Genomic DNA, 13,252 nt, shown 5'->3' with positions numbered 1-13,252 from the left:
GCGCACCTGTCAGACAGACGGTCATTGATAGATTGACTCCAAAAGTCCTACAAATCGGCCTAAAAACTTAATTTCGATAAGGCACGCTTTGGCCGTATCAAATGTTATATACCCTCTCTAGACACATGGCTGAGGGTATATTAACTCCAAACGCTAAGATATTACTACGCATTTGATATTAAGAAAAAAAAATTGTGCTTGTACCACTGTTCCTTGCAAAAAAATATTCAATGACGTGCACTGATTGCAAAAAAAAGGAAATCGTGGGTTTGTTTACATTTCTCGCTGCTGCCTGTTTGGCAAGAGTTCTAGAATTGTCCATTGGACGTTTTCCATGGAGAGCGACATACAATTATTCGTAAATGTTTGAGAACCTTGTATGTATGTAATAGTTTACATGTAATGACGTTTCTCTTGGAAAGCTGTTTGTCCAGAATTTTCTAATGATTGGAGAAAGTGGAACATTTGAAAAAGACTTAAATTGTCATGCCATAATAATTTTATTTTGTAATTTGACGAAATACAAGTGTAGTTAAAAAAATAACTGGTAGAAGAAAAAATAATAAGCAAATATACTGTTACCTCCCGTCCACCTCACTTTTTCCTATCCCACACTAATTTGCCATTTTCACAATATGGCAATTATGAGTGAATGTTTGCTTTGACGTATACCTGTCCCTGTCATTAAATTTGTATAACAATTAACATTAGCTGGTCTCTCTTGTTTTGATTCTCATGAACACACTCACACACACAAACATAGCTAATTCATTGGTAGTTTTTGCCAACGTCTGGCTTTTTCCAGAACCAGCATCTTTGCCCTTTGTAGGGAATATCTTGTTCCATGTTTTCCCTGGGGCCTGGAAAATTCCTCATAACGGGTTTTCTAGATTTTTCCTAGGTTTCCACTGAGAAATCCATTTCCAAATGTGGTTTGTCAGCCACAAAACAATGGAATAATAATCCTCTCTCTTTACCCCCCTTTGGGTTATAACAGTTTATAACACTCGAAACAAAGGAAAGAGATAACACGCATGAGCAAACAGAAACAACCAGACGATTGCCAACGACAATCGAATGTGCTAGAGAGGGTCAATGGAAATTTCCTGGGTATTCCAATATTGCCAGCTGCCACGATAGAGTATAAATACCGCTGAGCAGCTGGCCACTGTATCAGTTGTATTTTTGAAATTTTGCTGTAAACTTGTCTAGGAGACGGAAAGAAGTGGAATATTATTTAGTTGTAAAAGTGTAATACCAAAAGTGTATTCTGTGTGAAAACAAGAGTGTGGTTTTTGCCAAAGTAAAAATGGCTGTATTGTTCCCCGTTATTGTCAAGCGTTTTATTGTAAATCGCATTGAGTCATCAAAAGAAGCAGAATATTGTTGTTCGAGTAAAATAGGCTGATAAAGAAATAGTTGAGAGCAGAAATATTGTGAAATGCTGTTTGCAAATTGGGAAAGAAATTTGAAGTAAAATTTTGCGGAATCCATTCGTGTTAATGGCTAAACTGATAGAGCTGCGAGGATGAAACATCTAGGCAAAGAGAGAAAGAGTTTTGGGAATCTAGCAAGAAATGGCTGTTGACTTCTCTGAGTAGGCTTGGAACACAGCGACCTTGTGGTTTTGATGATGAATCGGTCTCTTCCTGAAGTTGTGTCGTGTGTCTTGGGTTTATGACTAGCTAGCTTTTCCTTAGCGGAGCTTTGGTTGTCAAAACGTAAGCCGTAAGCATTGTTTTTTTTACTATTATATATACCTATTTTTTTTTTTGTTGTTGCATACGAAAAAAAAGTATGTTCATTCTTGTTTATAAACAATTTGCAAAAAATAACCTTAACTGCGTAGTTAGTGAGGAACAATTTCATAATATGGCGTAATGCCAAAGATGTCTTTGTGTTGGTAAAACATTCCATTGGAAATTCTACACTCATTGTTTTGTAAATCGATTTAACTATTTCATAACTGTAAATGTTGACAAGATTTTCCTGGAGTCTCTACAAAATATTTTCTGTCCAAATTTTTCCATATATACCACAAATTTCAAGTGTGTATATCAAATTTCTGGAAAAAATCACACTGGGGGATCACAAAAACTTGCCATGCGCCTAATTTTTTACTTGTGCGTTGTTTCTGCAACGCAGTGTATTTATTTTTAATTACAAATCTTTGTGTTTGACTTCCATACATCATTTTTTCCTCCAGCAGTTTTTTTTTTCTCAACAAGCATGTTGGAGTTTCCAGAACTTTATGCTGTCTTCATTTAATGGAAATCAGCCCAGAATACAAATAGCTTTGTTTCCCCAAACCTAATCCTCTGTAGCGTAGCATCTAATATTTTTCCATGCTGTCTTAAATATTGTCAATTCTGGCAACGCCTTCGTCAAGTGTGGGCTACCCAAAAGTTTCCATCTCTTTCTGTATAACAGAAATTTGTTTGCTGGCGCATTCTCTTAATCCCCATCTCACTTTTTGTGTGAGTATTGATAGTTGCAACATTCAAACGTTGCCAATCATATTTGTGTTGTCTTTCACTTTATATGTGTTTCGACTCCCTCCAATATTAAAGCATACTTTTAGGCGTATTTTCTATATTTACTATATTTACAAATTTATATTGCAAATAAGATCTCTTTATTATTTATCTCTCCATTCTACTACTACTACTACTTCTTTGAAACTTACAATATGCCTTTCTTTTTTAAATCATTTAGCGAAATTATATGTGGTTATTATAATGGGCGGCGTCGTGTAAATTTATCATTGTAATATATGCTAAGTTTGCTCGGAATATCTCGTCCGTCCAATTCTCGTCTCGTCTCGTCGCCGTGACAACGTATTTTCGTATTCAATAGAAAGAAATTAATTCAGGCGTAGATAATTCAACCGATTTAATCATCTCATCTTTAAGAAAACTGCGAATTATTGAAACTGCGATTTTGTGGTTACATTATATACTGCTATGCTAGAGTTGAGTGTACATATATTATATATAATAGAGTACATGAGGTGTAGACACGATGTATATGTATATGAAGCGAATCACATCTACACAATCTGAGATCTGTCGCAAATCATAAATGATGAGAGTAAAAGTATGGTATTTGAATATGAATTTCATGAAGAAAGAAGAGAGAGAGTATGAATGTGTAATGAATGCGAAATGTGTACGAGAATAAATTACACTGCGTTTATGAAATATATCCGAGCGAAAAATATTCTGAGAGAGAATTAAAGGAATAATCAATATCTATCTATCAGGCAGGCAGATAATTATCACAGAGAGAAACAAACACATCACTCAGACTCTGAATGAGCATTGAAAACCTACTACCCCCACGACCAACTGATCTGAAACTGCTAGAGCTATCTGAGAGATATGCGTTTAGAATATTTAAAAAATATTTTTTGTCTAAAAAAAACTAAAAGAAAATGTAGATTGATTGATATATGATAATGCTTTAGTAAAAAACAACGTTATTTAGAAATAAATAAACCCATAAAAAAGAACTTCGTTCCCTTATGCCAACCTAAGGGTTAAGTGTTTTATAGATTTATCATCTACACATAATAATTTGTTATTACTAATTAATAAAACACCAACGTGTCTAGAGTATATCTAACATGTTCTTTTTTTTACAAATTTATTATGATTACAATGTAAACCTTAAGTTGTCTTTAGTTTTATTTCTTCAAACGTTTGTTCCTCCAGCTATGTGACTAGAATATTTATTAAGCATTCTTCAGTAAAAAAATTATAATACATATAATTAATATCAACATTATATGCCCCTCATTTTCTTGTTTAAAAATATCTCTCCAGAAAAAAAAAACAAAACAAAAATATTTCAAAAAAGAAAAAAGATTTACAAAAAAAGATCAAAAGAAAAAAGAAGAAATTCTAATGAAAAAACCAAATATTTTTTGAAATAAATATATGAGAATATGATTTTTCTAAAAAACCAACTCTATCAAAAATTGTTTTTCCTTTCAAAACACAAAAAAAAAAATCAGCTTTGTGCTATTACACCACCACCACCACTCCGTTCCCCTTGTGATTGCTTCGAGTTTCATACTCTCGATCATCATCAATAGAGGAGACGGCGGTAGGGTACAGCCAGCCAAAGCTTTTTCTTCCTTCCCCCCACAGCCATTTCTTTACAGTATTCCCATCCAAAATAGAGAGAACAACGTGAAAAGAGGAACGAATTAAAACTACGTCGTTATTGATACGTAATGTGTGACTACGTTATATTAACGTACGAACCTGCGTTCTTTACACGTATTTCAATACAAAGTGAGTAATAGTTGTAGTAAATATTTTTTTATTATATTTATGCCTACGAAACAGCAGCTTAAGGATTATAGAAATAGTAGAATTTTAGAAGATAAGTCAAAATACAGTGTAGGTAGGGAATTTCATTTTAAAATTTTAACAGATTATATAAACAAAAACAAACATTATTTTAACAATTTCAAACTTGAAACAGTTTAAGAAATATTAAAAATGAAGCACAATTGAAATCAAAATACAAAAGAAGAATTTGAGAATCGTATTGGTTATATAATATCTCTGAATGATATGAGTAATCTGAATAATAAAAGAGTAAAAAAGTAATACCCCCGCCGTATCTCAACGCTCAGTCAACGAAATATAAATTAATAATGAAAATTAGAACAATGAATATAAATACTATTTATGGTTATAATTTAAAAATCGTAGCTGCGATATCAAATTATAGTAAAAATGAAAAACTGAAAAGTACGAAAAATTAATAACGAAGAAGGGTTTTTAAAATAGGGTGCGTGTAAAGAGTATATGAAGTCGTCGAATTAAAATACAAAAATTCAGACAAAATTCGCAACTCAACCTAAAATGGTAATCTCACAATGAGGAATATGAAAATTTCGAATACAATTATAAAAATACAAAGAAAAACACATAAAATGAGAAGAGAACATATAAAGCGATAATTATTTAAAACAAAAATTGATAAAATTAGGTATCATATAAAATCAAAAATTGCGTCGTACATGAATAAGAAAACTACTCCATACAACATTTAAGAATCATCGAAATTAAATTACAAAACGAGAAAATAACAAAGTACGATAAATATTTTTAATAAAAATTGACGAAATTAATTGGGTATCAGATAAAATCAAAAATTGCGTCGTTCATGATACAAGAAACCCCATACTATATTTGAGAATAATCAGAGTTAGGTGGTCAACGAGAGATAATATTCAAAATGGTTTTTATGAAAATGCGTTCAAATGCGTAATTGATATATAAAAATGGTCTTATTTAATGAAATGCGTACAAAATATAATTTCGAAACAGCCACTTTAAAAACAATTTCAAATGAAATCTGAAATGATTTATATAAATGTCGCAGTAGCTATTTTTTTTAGAAGTAGTTTCTATAAACTAGAACGAATTTCAATATTAGAAAAGTTACCTTTCGATAAAGGAGTTTTATCTAGACTTATACATACTAATATTGGTATGGTTCACAGGAATTACGATTACTTGCAGAAACAAGAGACAATAATGTCTAAGATTTAGGAAATTTACATGGCTACCTACATTTTATTACAAAGACTATCAACATCAAAGTAAAAAGAGTAAAAAAATTAGATATTTTAGCTTTAGATTAAACATAAATGTTATCATCCCGAATATGAAAAATATTCCTTAATATTTTTCAAATTCAAAAATGCAAAAAGAACAGGTTCACTAGGTTTTCGGGACAATTTAATTTTTTTTTTTTTTATAAATTTCAATAGATTTATTAGAAGAATATTTATATGGCGCAATAGAAATTATGGGAAAGGCAAGAATTTTTTGAGCAGACAAGAATTTACAAATTTTTTTAAACAAAACCTGTCAGAGGGTTAGTTATGTACATTCAGTTTCCACAAATCGTTTATCATTTTTAAATTTGTCAAATTGAGAAGAAAATTAATAAATTAAACACCAGAAGCCTTCCAAGTTCGTCTCAAGTTCTGGAAGCAAATCTTTACCGTAGCAAATTAATAGCTGTTTTCAAATTATTTGCATTTTTTGACAAACAATTTTTTCATTTAAATAGTCGAATTAAGAAAACAGATATATCGATTGAGATTTCATGTAGTCAGATTTTTTTAGATGAAGTAGTAAGACAAGCAATCCTTCATAAAACTGGATAGCATATCTGAAGAGAAAATGTCCTTTAATTTGCAATTTAAACGAAATTGACTAGCCATTGTCCCCTAGGACTTTAAATTGTATTTCTTAAATACAAAAATGTAAAAATACCACCACAAAAAGAACCTAGAAATATTGAACGTTTCCATATTCAAATGCTTTAATAAATTTATTCCAATCGTAGGAACCTTCCAAATGTGTGCTTAGGTAAAAATGCCGAAAAGTTTGCTAGAAGAAGTTATATATACATCTCTTTTTTTCACACAGTCTAATCTCAAATTAAAAATACCTGTTGTGTAAAGCTACTCAACAAAAGCAGAGGGTATTGTGATTCGGTTTTATATTTAAATATTTTTATGGATAATCCCAAAAATATTCAGGGAATCATCAAGTCGTTAAATATAGAATTTAATTAATACTATAAAGGCTGTCCTTGATATAACATACAATTAGCAAATGACCATAAAATGGATTCATTTTTAAGTGTGATTTATTTGAAAAAATCTACTTTAGGAAAATTAGCGGTCCACGTTTGCGTTAGCGTTTGGCTAAGAAAAAAACTTAACCTAAATACCGTTTATTGGTTATTAATTCACGAAGTATGAATTTCTGAATTCAAGTCGGAGACGATAAATGAAAATCTTAAAAACACAGCTATTTCAAATATATTATGATGTTTTTGTACAAAAAAATTAAGAGATCGTTGTTCCTTAAAACTCTGTACATGATATTTGTTGTTGATCATTAAGCGACAAAAACTTGTTTGTTTAAAATCCACAATTATCTATATTTTTATCTCTGCAAGGACATAGCAAAAAGCCTTCGCATTAGAAAAAATACTTGCGAATACAAAATCAAACGAAACCAGAATTTTGACATTTTTTAATCAAACAAAAATCAGAATTTGCGATTTTTCAATCAAACAAAACCAGAATTTTGCGATTTTTACATCGTAGATTTTGAACAATCCAAAAAAGCATAAAAAATGTGGAAAGAAAAATTAGCAAAAGATATTGACATGTTTTACTCTAAACGACTAATTCATTCAAAAAAGAATTAGATTTCACAGTAGTACCGACAATATTACATCTTATTTCTGTTTTTGATAAATATTTAGAAGAAAAGAAAAACCTAGTTAGTCCCATAGAAATGCTCTAGCTTCGCAAATCGCTACTGCTGCTTTTTTATTCGCATTTTCAAACTTGGAAAACATTTTACCGGATTTTTCCATAGTCTTTTTTTTTTTTAAGTTCATAGCTTTATAAAGCGTTACAATAGGTAGCACGCCGAAAGCCAGCTTTTTAAATGTATTATATTCATGAACTTTGTCGAATTTCTATTGCGTCATTTCTATTCTTGAAATAAATTGAAAATTCTCCAAATTTCACTTCTAAGGCAACTTCCAAGCGTCGAATTATATACAAAGCTTCGAACAATATATGAAAAGTTGAGGTGTATGATGAGTTGAATTGAATATAAAGCGTCGAACATACGAAAAGTTTAGGGTTAATATGAGAAATAGAGAGTATAAGATGCGTTGAGAGTATAATATGCGTTGAGAGTATAACTGAGTTGTTGAGAGTTCAATATGAAGCGTCGAATTATATATGATGAGTTGAATTATATATGAAGCGTCGAATTATATATAAAGCGTCGAACAATATATGAAAAGTTGAGGTGTATGATGAGTTGAATTGAATATAAAGCGTCGAACATATGAAAAGTTGAGGGTTAATATGAGAAATAGAGAGTATAAGATGCGTTGAGAGTATAATATGCGTTGAGAGTATAACTGAGTTGTTGAGAGTTCAATATGAAGCGTCGAATTATATATGATGAGTTGAATTATATATGAAGCGTCGAATTATATATAAAGCGTCGAACAATATATGAAAAGTTGAGGTGTATGATGAGTTGAATTGAATATAAAGCGTCGAACATATGAAAAGTTGAGGGTTAATATGAGAAATAGAGAGTATAAGATGCGTTGAGAGTATAATATGCGTTGAGAGTATAACTGAGTTGTTGAGAGTTCAATATGAAGCGTCGAATTATATAAGATGAGTTGAATTATATATGATGAGTTGAATTATATATGAAGCGTCGAATTATATATAAAGCGTCGAACAATATATGAAAAGTTGAGGTGTATGATGAGTTGAATTGAATATAAAGCGTCGAACATATGAAAAGTTGAGGGTTAATATGAGAAATAGAGAGTATAAGATGCTTTGAGTGTATAATATGCGTTGATAGTATAACTGAGTTGTTGAGAGTTCAATATGAAGCGTCGAATTATATATGATGAGTTGAATTATATGAAGGGCTCACAGCTATACCGAACTAAGTCATAAAAACATAATTCGAAGATATTTAGAGGTAAAGTAAATGCACTGCCATTAATTTCTGGAAGGAATATTTTAGTCTACCAAAAGAAAATGTAAAAGACTATATTCAAAATTAACTAATGATATTAATTTAAAATAAAAATAATTTAAATATATTACTAAAAAAATATTCAAAAACAAAAAAACCTACTTTGGTTCATTATTACTCTGAATAAAATTTGAAGATTTCACAGCTAAAGAGAACCAAGTCAAAAAAATAAAATAAGGTGTTCGTTATATGACTAAATATAGTTCACTTCAGCGATTAATTTCCCACTAGTTTCGGAGTTTTATTTTGAGTCATGTTTTGCTTTAGCGGCTGGCAGCTGCGTGTACATCTGTTGTAATTGACAACCATTGTGATTTTTTGGAAAATAAAATAAATTCATTTAAAAACAAGTAAAAAAACATTAAGTTCGGCCGGGCCAAACTTTTAATACCCTCCACTTTAGGGTAAAAGAAACATTAGAAGAAATGTGGCAAAAACCATTAAAATGCCGATTATGGGGAGGTACCGTTATATGGGGGCTATACCAAAACGTGGACCTATAATTACAATGTTTCGCCACCGGAGCTGGAACCCATTATGACCAACAAATACCAATTTTTAGACAAATCAGTGAAAAAATGTGGCAAAAACAATCAAAATACCGAATATCGGGAGGTACCGTTATATGGGGGCTATATCAAATCATGGACCCATGCATGCAATGTTTCGCCACCGAAGCTGGAACCAATTATGAAAAACAAATACCAATTTTCGAACAAATCCCTGAAAAAATGTGGCAAAAATCATCAAATTACCGAATATCGGGAGGTACCGTTATATGGGGGCTATACCAAAACGTGGACCTATAATTACAATGTTTCGCCACCGGAGCTGGAACCCATTATGACCAACAAATACCGATTTTCAGACAAATCCGTGAAAAAATGTGGTAAAAAAACTAAAATACTAAATATCGGGAGGTACCTTTATATGGGGGCTATACCACAACGTGGACCTGTACATGCAATGTTTTGCCACACGCTCAGGGACCCGCTATGACCTACAAATACAAATTTTAAGACAAATCCGTGAAAAAATGTGGTATAAATCATCAAAATACCGAATATCGGGAGGTACCGTTATATGGGGACTATACCAGAACGTGGACCGATATATCTCATTTTCAATACCAACCATCCTAGACACAATGCAAATAGCTCTGCTAAATTTTGGAGCTCTACGTCAAATAATGTGGACTGTATCGTGATTTCAACAGACAGACGGACAGACAGACAGACGGACATCGTTAAATCGACTTAGAATTTTATGCTGATTATGAATATATATACTTTATGGGGTCTAAAATGAATATTTAGGGATGTTACAAACGGAATGACAAAGTTAATATACCCTCCTTTCCAAGGTGGAGGGTATAAAAAAAAATAAATTAATGTCAACAAGGACAAAGGAAAATTTAAGGTTTCAACTATGGTAGAAAAAGATGGTAAAGTCATGCAATTATATGTTTACATTTTTATAACCTGCACCATAGTATGGAGGGTATATTAAGTTTGTCATTCCGTTTGTAACACCTCGAAATATACATTTTAGACCCCACAAAGTATATATATTCTTGATCAGCATAACAGTCTATCCGTCTGTCCGTCTGTGGAAATCACTCTAGCTTCCGAACGAAATGAAGTAAGTTGATAAAAATTTACTCAAATGCGTATTATGACTGTAGGACTTTTGGTATTGAAAATGGGCCATGTAGGTCCACGTCTCCGTATAGCCCCCATATAACGGTGTCCCCCGATATTCGGTGTTTTGATGATTTTAGCGATATTACTTACCGGAACTATTTCAAATTAAGTATTTGAAGTTCGTAATGAATACTACAGCCTATGACAGCAAATTGTATGTGCAGCTCCACGTTTTCATATAGACCCTAATATACGGCTTCATTCGGTATTTTTAAGATTTTAACTGAATTTTTAATGGATTTAAATTTTTTGAAAATTGCAAAATTTGTACCAAATGTTGGAGGGTATTCAAAGTTCGGCCCGAACTTACAGCTTTTTTACTTGTTTCTTTTTTTCAACGTTGCAGGGAAAGTTGACAGGGTAAATTACAGAAAATGCAGAGATGGATATGCTTATATGAAATGACTTTACCTTCCTTATTTTACCATGGTTTCAACAAATATTTACACATAAAAAATTCGTCATTTCCGTTTTCATCATTTTTGGGGCTGGCAAATATTCCTCATTTCCATTACTGGAAAAATCACTAGTGCTGCTATTATTACTATCCATTTATAGAAAACACTGATTTTTTTTAATGTTGCTGAAAACTGAACGACAATAAACACGTTCTCACTAATAGTACTGATTCAACGTGAAACACACTGACTTGGTTCATTTTTGCTTTGAAAAAAGTCGAAATTGTCAGTCGTTGACTTAGGTTTTTTACCGTTATCTTTGGAACGAAACACTTTTTGACATTGTGCTTTATAGAGTAAACAGAGTTTCCATATACCGGGACATTGGCACTAATTTCGGCATTTTTTATTTTTCATGACTTGGTTCGGTATAGCAGTGAGCCCTCCATATATGAAGCGTCGAATTATATATAAAGCGTCGAACAATATATGAAAAGTTGAGGTGTATGATGAGTTGAATTGAATATAAAGCGTCGAACATATGAAAAGTTGAGGGTTAATATGAGAAATAGAGAGTATAAGATGCGTTGAGAGTATAATATGCGTTGAGAGTATAACTGAGTTGTTGAGAGTTCAATATGAAGCGTCGAATTATATAAGATGAGTTGAATTATATATGATGAGTTGAATTATATATGAAGCGTCGAATTATATATAAAGCGTCGAACAATATATGAAAAGTTGAGGTGTATGATGAGTTGAATTGAATATAAAGCGTCGAACATATGAAAAGTTGAGGGTTAATATGAGAAATAGAGAGTATAAGATGCGTTGAGAGTATAATATGCGTTGAGAGTATAACTGAGTTGTTGAGAGTTCAATATGAAGCGTCGAATTATATATGAAACGTCGAATTATATATGACGAGTTGAATTATATATGAAGCGTCGAATTATATATAAAGCGTCGAACAATATATGAAAAGTTGAGGTGTATGATGAGTTGAATTGAATATAAAGCGTCGAACATATGAAAAGTTGAGGGTTAATATGAGAAATAGAGAGTATAAGATGCGTTGAGAGTATAATATGCGTTGAGAGTATAACTGAGTTGTTGAGAGTTCAATATGAAGCGTCGAATTATATATGATGAGTTGAATTATATATGAAGCGTCGAATTATATATAAAGCGTCGAACAATATATGAAAAGTTGAGGTGTATGATGAGTTGAATTGAATATAAAGCGTCGAACATATGAAAAGTTGAGGGTTAATATGAGAAATAGAGAGTATAAGATGCGTTGAGAGTATAATATGCGTTGAGAGTATAACTGAGTTGTTGAGAGTTCAATATGAAGCGTCGAATTATATAAGATGAGTTGAATTATATATGATGAGTTGAATTATATATGAAGCGTCGAATTATATATAAAGCGTCGAACAATATATGAAAAGTTGAGGTGTATGATGAGTTGAATTGAATATAAAGCGTCGAACATATGAAAAGTTGAGGGTTAATATGAGAAATAGAGAGTATAAGATGCTTTGAGTGTATAATATGCGTTGATAGTATAACTGAGTTGTTGAGAGTTCAATATGAAGCGTCGAATTATATATGATGAGTTGAATTATATATGAAGCGTCGAATTATATATAAAGCGTCGAACAATATATGAAAAGTTGAGGTGTATGATGAGTTGAATTGAATATAAAGCGTCGAACATATGAAAAGTTGAGGGTTAATATGAGAAATAGAGAGTATAAGATGCGTTGAGAGTATAATATGCGTTGAGAGTATAACTGAGTTGTTGAGAGTTCAATATGAAGCGTCGAATTATATATGAAACGTCGAATTATATATGACGAGTTGAATTATATATGAAGCGTCGAATTATATATAAAGCGTCGAACAATATATGAAAAGTTGAGGTGTATGATGAGTTGAATTGAATATAAAGCGTCGAACATATGAAAAGTTGAGGGTTAATATGAGAAATAGAGAGTATAAGATGCGTTGAGAGTATAATATGCGTTGAGAGTATAACTGAGTTGTTGAGAGTTCAATATGAAGCGTCGAATTATATATGATGAGTTGAATTATATATGAAGCGTCGAATTATATATAAAGCGTCGAACAATATATGAAAAGTTGAGGTGTATGATGAGTTGAATTGAATATAAAGCGTCGAACATATGAAAAGTTGAGGGTTAATATGAGAAATAGAGAGTATAAGATGCGTTGAGAGTATAATATGCGTTGAGAGTATAACTGAGTTGTTGAGAGTTCAATATGAAGCGTCGAATTATATATGAAACGTCGAATTATATATGATGAGTTGAATTATATATGAAGCGTCGAATTATATATAAAGCGTCGAACAATATATGAAAAGTTGAGGTGTATGAGGAGTTGAATTGAATATAAAGCGTCGAACATATGAAAAGTTGAGGGTTAATATGAGAAATAGAGAGTATAAGATGCGTTGAGAGTATAATATGCGTTGAGAGTATAACTGAGTTGTTGA

The 13,252-nt window shown here is 31.7% G+C and overlaps 1 long non-coding RNA gene across 1 annotated transcript; it reads left to right on the top strand.

Annotated features, from left to right (window-relative positions):
• Positions 1-431: 431 nt before the first annotated feature.
• On the top strand, positions 432-5,699 carry LOC101891808 (uncharacterized). The gene is made up of 2 exons (XR_225535.4): positions 432-1,728; positions 2,716-5,699. It is a non-coding gene; the product is annotated as an uncharacterized LOC101891808 (long non-coding RNA).
• Positions 5,700-13,252: the final 7,553 nt, after the last annotated feature.

The sequence above is a fragment of the Musca domestica genome, unplaced genomic scaffold (genome assembly GCF_030504385.1).
Source record: "Musca domestica strain aabys unplaced genomic scaffold, Musca_domestica.polishedcontigs.V.1.1 33, whole genome shotgun sequence".
Classification (NCBI taxonomy): domain Eukaryota; kingdom Metazoa; phylum Arthropoda; class Insecta; order Diptera; family Muscidae; genus Musca; species Musca domestica.
The sequence above is the reverse complement of the archived record's forward strand: the minus strand, read 5'-3'. Positions and strand labels throughout refer to the sequence as shown.